Raw genomic sequence first — 14477 nt, forward strand, 5'->3', positions numbered from 1 at the left:
AAATCAGAAAAGTATTGTATGTTATACTGGTTTTGATTACTTTGAATATAAAAGATTGAAAAAAGTCAAGTGAACTTCACACTAGTAACCTTGAAATTAGTAAATCAATTTTCCTGCAGTGTTAATTTCAGGTAAAAAAAACTGTTTCGTACTTTAAAAACTTCCATATGCATTGGCAACAATCCATACTTTACATGTACATTGAAAACAACAACTTCTACTGTGCAGGTACTACATTGTACTTTTTAGTATTAATAATTAAATTTTGTTAATTCTTAAAAATACTTCAATCTTCAGGGAGAATTTAATCCTGAGATTTCCAACCCCCTCACAGCATAGTTTCAGTCTCAAAATAGACTTTTTTTGCAATAGGTGCTTCACATGCCCAAAGGAAAAGCAGCCAGCCTCTGTTTCATAAAAGACATACTGTTCCTATGGCTTTTTCCACATAATATTTGCTGTTGCTATTGGCAGCATAATTAAGAATCAGGTCTTCCAAAAATCTTACATGTCCCCTGTTCTATACTTGGACTTAGACATCTACTAGTCACCACTGGAGGCAAGATAAAGCTTTTGATGGATTCTTGCTCTAAACTGCTATAACTGCCTTTATGTTATTTTTCCTTCAGTTAATATTATTAAATTTTTGTATGTAATATAATGTTATATGTAGAACAAAGTAATATAAAACAACATTTTGACTTCTCCTCCAATGTTCCATATTGTTTCTGGTAACTACTGTTATAGATAGCTTTATTTCTTTCTATTGAAAAGGAAAAAGGATGAGAGAAATACGTTATTTCAATAGAAACAGAACTTACTTCACTTACTTTCAGTCATTTAAAAGTTAGGGGTTAAGTTCAAGACATGTCCATGCATAGTTATGGACAAAGGGGGTAAACTTGAAAAGGTAAATCATTCCACCTGTCTTAAACAACAATTTTGGATGAAACTTTAGAGATGCCTTTCTCTTTACAATACTTACAAAAGAAACTTGAATGACTACTTCACAAAAATAGTTGACTTTTAAATTACTATGGAGCTGAATCTCAAACCAGCTGCATAATTACTGCTGTGTAGCTATATTCATTCAATTTCTTTTGCGAGCTCAGACTCTTTTCCTCAAGTTTCTGATGTCAAGAAAGCATTGGTTTTGAAAGACCAGAAAAAAAAAAAAAAAAAAAAAAACCACAAAACTTAAGAGCCTAATTGAGAGGGTAAAAATTTAGTTCAGAATTATGAATGTCAATGTATTTTAAACCAATATTATTTTTTTCTTAGTTGGAGAATATTTTTGAAGGAAAGACAAATCCAAATCCAAATTTTTTGAATTGCAGAGTCTGTGACCACCATGGCAGCAGTGAAGTTTTATTTTCCATATGTTGTGTAACCACTCTTCAAAACTACAGTCTTACAAACAGAGATAAGAAAGACAAAAAAATTTCACATACTGCTTGAGAGAAAATATTATTACAGACCTGACTTGGTGTTTCTGTTTGAAAACATTTTACATCTGTACATTCACAAAATATATATGTAAATCCTATGTCGTTGCACAACTTAAGTCAAAATGACAAACTTCTGGTTAGTTTTACAACTGATTCTTTTCAGAGCAACATTTTTTTCCTCAGAAATATTTATTTATATATATATTGTCCTCCTATAAATGATTTAGCCATATAAAAAATGTCTTAAGGTTAGTCTCGCATCTCAAAATAAAACAGGACCAATCACAAGCACTGATTTTGAGGATCAGTGAATAAATGTCCAAATGAATGGCTTTTGAAATTTACACAGTATAACATGGGCAGATCAAAAGACTAGATACAATACAATCACCTGTTATACAACTCCTTGGTTTACTGCTGTCTGTGATACTAAAATAACTGCTTAGTAAGTTTTCCACCTCTTGGCAAATTCATTTAGTAGTGGATTTTTTTTTTTTTCCTTGTACAAGCTAACTTTGAGGATTGGAAAGAAGGCAGATATTTAAGAATTCTACACATCTCCTGCTACGCAGTTAAAACAAACAAACAAACAAACAAAAAACAAATACTTTTACTTCTCTTACTACAAGCACCTGTATTTTATGTAACTTATTATATGATGGTTGGAGGATTACATTTCCTATTTTCCAAATTAATAAACTTGTTGGCTAGTTTATTGGCCATTTTCAAATTCTCAGTATACCTGGCTCTCAGTCATGCCTTGCAAATGAGGGATTTTATTTTATTTTATTTTATTTTATTTTATTTTATTTTATTTTATTTTATTTTATTTTATTTTATTTTATTTTATTTTATTTTATTTTATTTTATTTTATTTTATTTATTTTATACTGGGGGAAGAGGGGTTTGGCCTAGAAACTCTCTGGCTGTTCTGGCTCTGAAATGCCACAATTTGATGGCAGAGACTAATACGGCACTAGAGACTTACAACAGACCTGTCCCAGACTAATTATCTTGAAGTTTGCTCTTTCTCATTGAGGCAGCATGTTCTGGTTGCTCTGATAAATCAGCAGAATAGGTCTCATTACAACTTTCAGCTTGAGGATGGCGTGTTTAGTGATAGTCCTGGTACTTCCTTGTATTTGATGACATCTCCCTTGTGAGATGCTACTTTGTGATCCAGAGTTTAAATAATTTTATTTTGTGAAGTCAAATCCTATCTCCATACAACCTTCAAAATACACTTTAGAGCAATTCACATCTAATTTCCCTTTGATAAGTAACATTTCTTCAATAGATGTTGTATTTCAGAGATCTGTCATATTGCATGTCATCAGTACTAGGTATTTTTACCCGTACAAACTTACTTTCTCATCAGTAACATAATACCTTCTCTCAAAGTTCAACAATTGTATTTGTTATTATCGCTGCTTATCTGATTCACCATAGTATCTAGGAGTCTGAGGAGTGAAGTAGGGCTCCAGGTTGTTAGCTATGAAACAAACATTTTCAAATCACAGAAAGGCTTTTATATTAATTCAAATATTTCTAGTGGGTAAATCAATCAATAGTGACAGAAAAAAAGGTTATCCAAATTTAGTAAGGTTGAAATTTATGATCCCTTCATAATATATAGCTTTTTTATCAAGTGCCATTCTGTACACCTAGAAATTAAACAGAAAGTCTTTGGGCTTCTGAACTTTCTTCATTTAACTGAATATTGTTCAGAATGATTTATATTTGCAGTACCAGATAGGCATAAAATACAGTGATACAATAGCTTTGCCAGACTATGAGGATGTATCAATGATCCTATTCTAGCATCAGGAACATTTGAGAAAGCATTGTTAGCAAGCATCAGTACTACATATCTAAGTGATATTTAAGTGACAGGAAGAGGTTAAGTGTTTTATTAAAAAGTAAAATTTGAAATGACAATTAAATCATAATCCAATATTCTGCTTAGAGAACATTATAGTGTTTATAGCACTTCAGCATATGCAAATGAAAGCTGCATCTCATCAGTTGCTGTAATACTGAGGACAATATTTATTATGTGCCACATGAGGTGTCTAAGTCCTGGACAGAATTTGAGTTGCAGATGTTCAGTGAATCAGCAAAGCACACAGAACTCCTCTTTTTCTTCAAATTATGGTATCACCAAAAAAAGGAATAAAGCAACTGCAATAGCTTACCCATCAAAAAGATGACAAAAATGTTCCAGTAAAAAAGAGCTTCCTGATTAGGAGGGATTGTAATTACAAATATATGACTTAGAAACTGAAAGGAATACTCTCAAAAATCTTACTGAAATTAATAAACTGTGGTGTTGTGGTTTTTGTTTGTTTGCTTGTTTGTTTGTTGTTTTTGTAAGGCAACCTAGCAAAATCTTGACTGCAAGGAACTACAAATAAAATTTCCATTCATTTTAGGGCTACTTTACATCGTCAAAGCAATATGTGGAAGACTGCAAAGAAGAGTACAAGCATGAAATATGAAGTTCAGAAGGGTAAAAAAGATGAAAAATACATTGGAGAAAGCAACTGTATCTAATTCTCTATGAAGAGAGAAAAATACAATGACGGAATGAGCAAGTGAGACTGAAAGCGGTTTTATGGCATGAGAATTACATCAGTATCATTCCCTGATAATACAGAAGTGAAAGAGCAACTACTGAAGTTAGATCTGTGGCATATTAGTCCTTAGTAGACATTAGCTTGTTACATGAAGGCTTCTCACCTAGGTGTCAGCAAAACTAACCTTTTTCCTGAAGAAGAGAATTGCAAGAAAATAACTGGCATAGTCTTAATATTTCTTAATAAAGATACCAAGATACATATGGTTCAGCAATCAGTTTCAGACTCAGAGGAGCATATGTTAAAAACAAATGGGTTTATCATCCAAACTTCCATTTTGCATATATGCAACTACTGAAATATTAATGGGTGATATTCACCCTTATCAAGTCAGGGACACACCCCACAGTGTAAGCATCCGCTTCAAATTTCTTGTTTTTTGTTGTTTTGTCTCAGTCATAAAGCTATTTAAATGTATATTTCCATTACTAAATAAAAAAGGTAGTAACAATGAAGTTGCTATGTTTATCCATTGGCCAGAATCTGTTGCTTTGTGCATTGCTCTTATTTACTTTTTGGAATATATTTGTTTGTTGAGATCCAGTAAGCTTTCCTAATAGCGATTTGATTTTGTTTTTACTGAAAAGTAACGAGAGATTACGGAAAATACACAACTGTGCTTATATGTTTACACAAATCAAACATATTGCAATTTATCAGGACTCTCTTCAACTGAAGCTCTCAGTGGAGAGCTTCCTAACATTTTTACTTCTTACCAGTGATTTTATTAAAATTATAAATGCCTGATATGAAAACAAAGTTGTGATGGATATTTGCCAGTTGAGTCACAAAACAGACAAGTGTTAATGAAAGCAGATGGAAAAAAAAGCAGGAGTGTACCATATACACACCTTTTCCTTGTCAAGGAAGTCGTATCTATACAACCAAGTATTATGTCACATAGAAAATCCTAGCTGGCTTTTTGTGTTCTACAAGGGGAGATAAAGGGATAATATCAAGTCTAATACTCTGCTCTTAACCAGATTTGAAAGCACTGGCATCAGCTTTGGCCAAATCTCTAGCCTGAAAATATAAGCGATTACATACTGGGCAAATTTCTGAACCACCATAGTCAGATTTAACTCGTAGAAAGAGCCATAAATTAACTTCCTTTGCATATATATTTTTTTAAGTTTGAAATTAGATTTATGCTACTTAATGCCTTTGCAATACTCCCTTAAAGGACTCAGTCCAACAGGAATGTTAGAAGCTGCATTTACTGGCGTGGAAAAAAAAAAAAAAAGTTATCTTTTAGACAAGACTGAGCTAAAAACCAGTCATGTATGTTGGAAAGGAGAGTCAGATGACCTGATTCTAATCATATAAAATGGGAAGTCTAGGAAATTCTGAAAAATGGTCATCACATTAATTCTTCTATTCATTTATATTTTTACTCTTACACTTTTTTAGGTTTCATACTGTCAAGAGACATACTAATGAGAAAATCAGGAAATTTTGACTAGACATCCATTTTTGACTAGACATGTGACTCAAACTGGCAGAATCATAACACTAACCAAAACAGAAAAGCAAGATCCAGCTGCAGGAGAAGTTAGCCACTGGCTTTGCCAAACATACAAAACAACAGAATGCATTTTGTTTCTTGATATTTTGATTTGGGTTTCAAAATAATCACTCTACAACACATACAGAATTCACATTGCTTGCACAACAGATCTCCCACCAGAGAGTAAACAAGCCACACAGCTTCATATTGAGTGATAACTGCTTTCATTTGATATGGCAAGTATTGCCCATTGATCCCATTTTCACTTTCCCTTTGTGCATTCCCTTAGCCCCTTTGCATGATCACAATACACAGAGCTCAGTCAGAGGTTCAGTCCACTGGATTGCTGTGACAGGCTATGCATCCTCTTCTCCCTCAAACACATTATATACGGTCCCAAAAGGAGGGGCAGTCTTCACCAGCTATGTTCTACCTCAGACATATTTTTAAAAATGAGGGGACAAAGCTTGACAAAGCTTGAAGCAAAATAAATAAATAAATAAATCTGTTTGGAGACCTAGATAGGTATACTTCCAATGCTGTCTCTTTCATTATTGTTTTGCATTATTTTTGCAGATTCTAAATAAAAAGGATAAACACTTAATGTAGTACTGCTTATTAAAAACTTTGAATGTCCTAGTATATTTTTATACAAGATTACAAGGGTAGTTAACATCGTTAACAATGATTTGATTGAAACATTGATTACAAGAGTAGTTAAAATTGAAAATGTGTCTGTAACAAGGTTATATTTAAATGGCAGAAAGTTTATCTTTCTGTTCTCTATTTGTTTCATCATAATTCCTAACACCATTTTGTTCTTTGGCTGCTAGAGAGCACTGAGAAAATGCTTTCATAGAAAAAACAAACCACCAAGATTGTGTTCCTGAATGGAAACTGCTGTTCAGAGCCTCTGGATGTGTAGGTGAAATTCAAATTCTTTACGCCTTATGCCTTACCTCATATTTATCTGTGTTCAATTAAATCTGATATTTTATTACATACAATGCACTGAGGTCCTTCTGCAATTCTTCATAGTCCATTTCTGTTGATACTCTTGAGAAGGATTTTGGAACATCACCACCATGTTGTTTGTGACTCACCATGACCTACAAGTTCTCTCCTAAGAGCTGCCAGTGCAGCTGCTGAATTGTTGATATTTCCAGTCTGTTCATGTTTTCTAAGAACTTTGTGCTTGCCTGCCCTGAATTTCATCTGGATTGACTCTCACATATCCTAAATTAAGGACAGTTAAAGACAGTTAGTTTAGTTATCCTAAACTAAGCTTTTGCAGCTTGTAATCCACACATTTTGCAAGTACTTTCTATTTCATCACATAATTTAAGATCTTCCCACAAGCTAACTTAAGTCACCTTAATTGACCTTAAAAGTTTGCAGCTTACCATAAACAAATTTAAACCACATGGATTCTCAGTTTGTACTAATTTAATCAAAACCACATTTCTCTAGTTTGCTTGCAAGATTCTCGTGGGACAATACCATAAGCTTTCCTAAAAGTAAGGTACATAAAATTCTCATCTTTCTCCTAATACTAGTCCATTTACCCTGCTAAAGAACAGAATCCCTTTGATTGAAGATAATTTCTCTTAATCTGCACTGGCTGTCGGGGTTCTTTTCCACTTAATTGTCTACTAGTTGCATATAAATTGATTGTGTGACAAATCATTAACTATCTTTCTGGGCATGAAAACTAAGGTTCAAACGTGCTTTTAAGCTTAAAGAGTTTCCTTTCTTCAGCATAGCCACTGGAACCACTGGTTTGCATGCTTTTAGGCCATCACAAACCCCAGGCAAAATATTTTAGCTTTGATTTGTGACAGACAAAAGGCAATATATTCAACCAGCCAAAAGTTAGAAACAGCAGAAGATATTTCTGCCCCAGTAAATTGGAAAGCACATTATTACATAGGGCCAGCACCATGGCTGGTTCAGGAATTGATTTACAAACAGCTCAAACATCCATTTCAGAATTAGGAACAGAGCAGCTGGCTGAGAGCACTGAGAGCTCAAATTACCTGTTTTGTTTTGTGACTACATGTCTGTCCTAAGCTCTCAGACCTCAGTCATGGAGAATGAAGCTAAGGTATTTTTTCTTCACACTGCAAAAGGCCGAAGGGTTGTTACCACAGATCAGCTAATGTGCAGTAACTCAGTCCTGTGTTTCAATACTCTGGTTTCAGCTGGTATCGTTAATTTTTTTCCTAGTGCCATGTTTTGGATTTAGGATGAGAATAATGCTGACAACACATTGACGTTTTAGTTGTTGCAGAACAGTGCTTAATACTAAGTCAAGGACTTTTCATCTTCTCACACCACCCTGCCAGCAAGGGGGCTGGGGGTGCACCAGGATCTGGGAGGGGACACAGCCAGGACAGCTGGCCCAGGATGGACAAAGGGATGTCCCACACCGTGTGGTGTCGTGCTGAACAATAAACATCATGATTTGGCTGGGAAGGGCTGCTGTTGCTCAGGTACAGGCTGGGCATCAAACAGCAGGAGGTCAGCAATTGTGCTGTACATCCCCTGTTTTGTAAATTCCTTTGTTATTTTTATTTATTGTTATTTTCCCTTCTTTTTCCATCCTATTAGACTGTCTTTATCCCAACCCACAAGTTTTATTTTATATATATATATATATTATTTTCTTTTTCTTTCCTATTTCCTCCCCCAACCCACTGGAGGGAAATGAGCAAATGGCTATGTGGTGCTTAGCTGCCCACTGGTCTAAACCACAACACTCAGCCATTAAGAAGACTGCTGTACAATTTCTTCTGACAACTTTTCCCCCAACTTTTTAAAGATGGAGCCCTCACTATTTCTCTTGATCTATCCCACTTCAGGACAATATAGAAAGTACTCATTAATTATTCAACTAATTTCTTAGATATTTTCATTTTAAGACTTTTAAAGAGCGTGGCTCTGAACACTATAAAACTGTATGTTAGTGATAAAAGCTGCTTTTCATTCATGACAAAATTGCCTCAAATGAAACAGCATTTTACATTCTTAATGATGGAAATGGCAAACTTCAAGTTTCAGTACTTTTGCTGACACAAGCTTTTCCCTTATATTTTGAGCTATGCTTCCAGTAAAACCCCTAGGGCTCAAATCTGCCACCATTCACTCGTGTGTTTCCATGAAATTTAGTGTTGCCTAAAACAGGTCATTTTCAATGTATTGGTACTTGGTTTCAGCACATTACTGTTAGTAAAGAGAAAGCTGAAATCAATCTCCACTTGCATGCTAACCTACTACAAACAAAAATCAGTTGGTCTTTATTTTTCTTTTCTCCCTAGACATTGCTATTTACTATACAGTATTTGATAACTGATTAATTAACTATATTCAAACTGCAAAAAGCCATGTAATCATCAATAGCAACTATCCTGTACTTACTGTTACATGAGAAATACATTTTTTTAATGTTTAAACTACTTTGTTATTCTGCAAGTCATTATAATTTCCAAAAATATTCAGTGCCATCATTTCTTCACTGGACTAACTCTGCTTATACTATTCAGACTGCTTTTTCCTTTTGTTCAAAAACATCTTCTGCTTTTTCTCTTTCAAAATAAAATTAAGCAACACATAAGCTAATATATATCATGATACAGATCCTTAAGAACAGTATTCTTCTAGTAATTCTGAACTAAGGGGGAAAGCTACCAAAACTGAAGTAGTGAAAACATCACCAAAAGTGATTATGTTTAACAAGAAACTGAACAGAAACAAACTAGCCAAAAAACTAAGTAAGTTAACAAAAATTCTGATGGTGTTTTCACCATTTGATTTATCATTTTAGTGTCTATACTTGCCTAATAATGTTGACATCTGTAATTTATCATTCTACTCTGAGATTCTCATCTCCGTGTTATATTTCAGAATCTTACAGAAGCTTCTGTTAGAAAAAAATTGAAGTAACTTTCAATTAGTTAAGAAAATTCTTTTCTCCCTTTATTTACTGTAGTTCCTTCTAGTCATCAAGCAAATAAGCAAAAATCATGAAAAAAATGCATTTCTCTAACATATTTAAAGTATGTTTTACTGAACATAGAAAAACTTGGACACTCCTTAAAGGTACCTATTTTATTTTTTAGGTTGTCTAAGACACAAATACTTTGCCAGTGTCCTCCAGCTAAGTCTCCCTTGAAAAAACTCCTCTTAATTACAAAATGAATCAAATGAAATACAGAAACAAAACATTAGATGAGGTAATTAGAACTGAACTGAAAATCCTAAAATTTAACTGGAAAAAAAAAAGAAAAAAAAAAAGGCTTCTTGGCTAGTGGAACGTTTCTTATTTTGCTTTGTTGTGGAGGTGCTTTCATAATGTTTTCATTAATTTTTTCTATGTCAACAAGTTAAACAACTTAAACCTAGGACTTTCCCCATAAAGTATGTCTCGTGTAACAGTCATGCACTGACAGTCACGCATTAAAAAGTGAGTTGTAACAAAAGCAGGCCAGCTAGTAAAACATACTGTGCTGTAAATGTTCTGTAGTCACAGTCGTCTTAAACCTTACCAAAGTTTAAAAGGAACAAGAATGAAAGCAAAAAATGATCATTAAAATCTCAGTGAGCTCTGTGCAGCAGCAGTTAATCATCTGGGGTATTTATAATGAAAGGAATTAATGAAGAAAATTTGTATTGGACCAAGTTAAATAGCAGTAACAGTATATTCATGCCTGTGAGAAGAAAAGATAGAATGAAGAAAAATGTATGATTTAATGTTAAAAAAATATATATGTTTTCTACTACTGGAAATTGGATATAAAATTAAGAAATTATAGTACTTAAGAAATTATTATTCCAAATCTATGTCAGTACTGCTCACAAACAAGAAGCAAATAAAGTAAGCACTTCACAGTTTCTACAACAGTAGTGTACATTGCAGGGAGGTAAAGCAAGGTGGTCAGGACTGTTGGGATCACCTGACATTCATGGTAGGAAAGAATGTCTGTTTCATAGAAACTGAAAAGAAGAGTGTGTGCAAACTCTTTCAGGCACTTTGCCCACAAAAATATCATGTATTAGGGGAAGAACAAAAGGGACAGAAATTGCAAGGTAGTGTGAGTAAGTGTTACGTTATCTACAGAGGCCAGTGCTGTAACTATGACATGGTTAAGCATCTTCTCAATACTGAAAGGTCAGGAGATAAAAAGCAACCAGCTAATCAGAGTCCATGATGATGGAGAAAGAGGTAGGAAAGGGAATGGGAATTTTCCCATGAGGAACAGTTTTATCAGTTAGTTTAGGATCTTTTTTAGTGTGCCACTACAGAATGATGTATGCTGAATTGAAAACACCATCACCTACTAAAGCAGCATTTATTTCAAGCATCCTGGAGCATTGAAAGCTATCACTTCCAAAATAATATACCTCACAGAGTTTACAGCTAGGCAAATTGAAGGTGTATGATGAAAATGCATACATTAGAATGACTCTGAAGGAACAACAAAAAATGTTCTAGAGAGAGTTTCAGGCAGAATATAATATGGGTACCTAAATGTTATAATGTAGAAGATGCTTGTTGGAATTAAGGTTGCTCACATCAACCAGAGAGGATAACAGAAAGAAATTAAACAGTTGATCAGCTCCCTGATACAGGTCAGTTTGTGCCACAGATGAAGAAACATTTTGTTTTTTAATAAGCAAGTTTTATATCAAAATCAGACTAGCCAAGTGCTCCTTACATTGCCAAATCCAGCTATACCAGCTTACTGAAGTACTGGATGAGCACTGCATACTATATACTGTGTTTAAAAAACAAACAAACAAACAAGCTAATTTTCCCCTGCATGTTGAACACAATTTCCCTCTATATTCTTTTTTCAATAGAAGAAGAAGAAAAAGCAGGGCTTCTTTATGTCTCTCAGTTAGAACAAATAACTTTTTTTCCCACCAATTAGTTCCCAATAAAGTCAATTCCTACTTGGAACATGATGTGCTTTTCATCATGGTTCACCATAATAATATTGGAGCTTACCGATTGTGTCATTCTATTTTAATGGACATGAAGATATAACTAATACATGAACATTAGTCCAAGTCCTAGGTCCCACCACTGCATCACTGCTATTGAAACATTTCCATGGATACCATTAAAATGAATAGCTTGACGATTTAACAGAAAAAGCTACTTGTACTCAGATATAGGCCTATGTGAGAAACAGTCTTCCTTTTTGGCTAGCAGTTTTGTGATCTCATCCTATTCCAGAACTGAATCCTAATGCAGAATGGGAATTTCAAGTGACCTAAAATTTTAAAAGCCCTACACTTCAAATAAACTGTAATGTTTTTGGTATTAAAGCTATGAAATATTTCTTTTCCATGTATTTTTATTTATTTATTATTTCTTCTATTCAGAGACTTCAGAGGCCTCCCTCATAATATATCTAAACCAAAGTCCTTTGAAACAGAAATTTGACACATTTCTTAATACAGATATAAAGAAATTATCAGTTTGAAAAAAATAATAATAATAAACTCCAAACAATTTGATGATATAACTCTGTAAAAAGTTTCACTTTTAAGAAATACTTTTAAAATACAAAAATACTTGTCTCTGTTTTGGTAGCAGCCACTAACACAAGCATGAGAATATTGCAAAATGTGTAAATGTATGAGTGGGTATGTGTATAATGTATACATGCATACATACGAATTACTGTTTTCTTTAAAAAATATCTTGCAGGTATCAATGTAATACATCATTCTCACTCCACAGCCTAGTTACAACTCCCTGGTGTCTGCTATTAGTATCTGGTTATGAAAGATGTATTTGTTTCCCAAAATCTTGTCGAATTATTCACTAATGACTAAACTTAGTCAGCTGAGAGACTTCTTGCATGTTAAGTATTGAATTTAGTGCAATCTTTGAGAGAAAATCTCATAGCCCTACAAACAGAAAAACTGCCAGAAAACTTAGACCCTGGGTATAGAGAGAGCAGACTTCAGGCTGCTCAGGGAACTAATTTGTAAGATCCCCAGGGATTCTGCTTGTGAAGACATTGTGGTCCATCAGTGCTGGTCACTTTTTAAGTACCATCTTTAGAGCATCAGAGAAGGCAATTCCAAAATGCTGGAAGCCAAGAAGGTGGGGAAAAAGGCTGGCTTGGCTGAGCAGGGATCTTCTTCCAGAGCTTAGGTAGAAAAGAGCAGTTATGGACTCTGGAAGTGAGGTCAGGTGACGTGGGAGGACAACAGAGATGTTCACCACTGCAGGGAGAAAACCTGTGCAGCCAAAGTTCAATTTGAGCTGAAGCTGGACAGTGCTATGGGGGACAACAAAAAGGGCTTTTTCAAGTATGTTAGCAGCAAAAGGAGAACCAGAGATAACACTAGTCTGTTACTTGATGTGGTTGGTCACCTCACCAATAGGGATGTGGATAAACAAGAGTTGTTTAATGCCTTCTTTGCTTCTGTTTTAACACCAATGATGGGCCCAGGGACACCCAGAGCCCCGAGTTAGAGGAAAAAAAAAATAAAAAAAAATGAGAATGCTACCTAATACCAAACATTGCCCCTAAACTCCTTCCAACTGCACTCCTTCCAACCAGTTAAATCTGTGTTTTCTTCTGCTATGTAGAAGAAGCCTCTCTGCAGATCCACACTCAGAAAGGAAGACTAACTTGGCCTATTAGCAGGTAGGAGTTTTCCTAGTGAAACAGTCATCTTAAGTATTGCATAATCTCTAGTTCTGGCTCTGAAGTTCTAATCATTTCCTTAATTTTCACTATAAGAATATTTCCACTGACTTTAATATTACAGAATACTTTAATTATGATATTTGTTCTCCCAAGAGCTCCTAAGCAATACTCGGCACCGTAAAACTAATAATTCTTTGCTTAGAAATTCTTTACCTACTATATTTTGGCAAGTTCTACCTTAAACTAGTGCAACTGAAAAAAATGACATATGAACATTTTGTGTCTTTGAAATTAACCTGTGCATAGCATCTCTTCTGCTCCCTGAAACGAGAGCAAGGAGTTCCAGCTCTATGGAGTGCAGCCTTACACTGTTGCTTGCATGGGTTTTTTAAAGGAAGTGAAATCACGGATAAAGACCTATGAAATTTTGGGGGGTTGGAAGAATTTAAATTCCTAATACTATTTTTAGTGACTTTTATTTTCCAGCTGATTTCATTTTGAGCTTTCATGAGAGGAAGGAGAAGGACATGCAGTCACACAGTGCAACAACCTCTTCTATGAAAACCCAGAGGCTACAGAGTTACATCAGCTATTAAACAGGTTAAAAACTTAACTAAAACAGACGCTAAATAAGAAAGGGTCTTCTTTATAAAAGGCAGTTTTACACTGGCTACAAATTAATGTAATGTCATAGAAAGAGATCAACAGATGTATTGTGTCACACTTAGTGGATGCTAGCTAGCATCAGCCTCCATGTGTCTCAACAGCAGCAGAGACTGAAATATTTTGTGAAGACAGTATAAAGGAGGAAATTTCTTTGGCTTACACCTACAGATCATTCACTGGTGGTAAAATCAACTTATGAACTTGTTCATCAGTATGTGAATTTCCATGTCCTTTTATTATTTTTTTTTTCTCTGTATATCTGCCAACTCTGACTGATGTGTACTCGCCAAAGACTGGAGTTTCCATGGTATCACATGGTTTTTTCCATTTTCATTTCCATTTTCCATTTTTCCATTATCAGAAATATTACAGAAAAGTATCATTTTTCTGATACTGGAGATTTTTTTTATTGCAGATTTCACATTAGATTTTTTATTCTCCACGTTAAAGTTTGGCTTTTTCTATTTAAAATCTACTTATAGTCTTGTCATTTTGATAAAAAGTCACATACTTATGTACTATATATGAAGGACTTGAGATTAAAAATATT

The 14477-nt window shown here is 34.4% G+C and overlaps 1 protein-coding gene across 3 annotated transcripts in view; it reads right to left on the bottom strand.

Moving 5' to 3' along the window:
- Positions 1 to 14477, bottom strand: part of PDE4D (phosphodiesterase 4D) — a 305421-nt gene that overhangs the window by 213307 nt on the left and 77637 nt on the right. The gene's annotated exons all lie outside the window — the stretch shown is intronic.

The sequence above is a fragment of the Anser brachyrhynchus genome (assembly GCF_964034855.1).
Source record: "Anser brachyrhynchus genome assembly, chromosome: Z".
Classification (NCBI taxonomy): Eukaryota; Metazoa; Chordata; class Aves; order Anseriformes; family Anatidae; genus Anser; species Anser brachyrhynchus.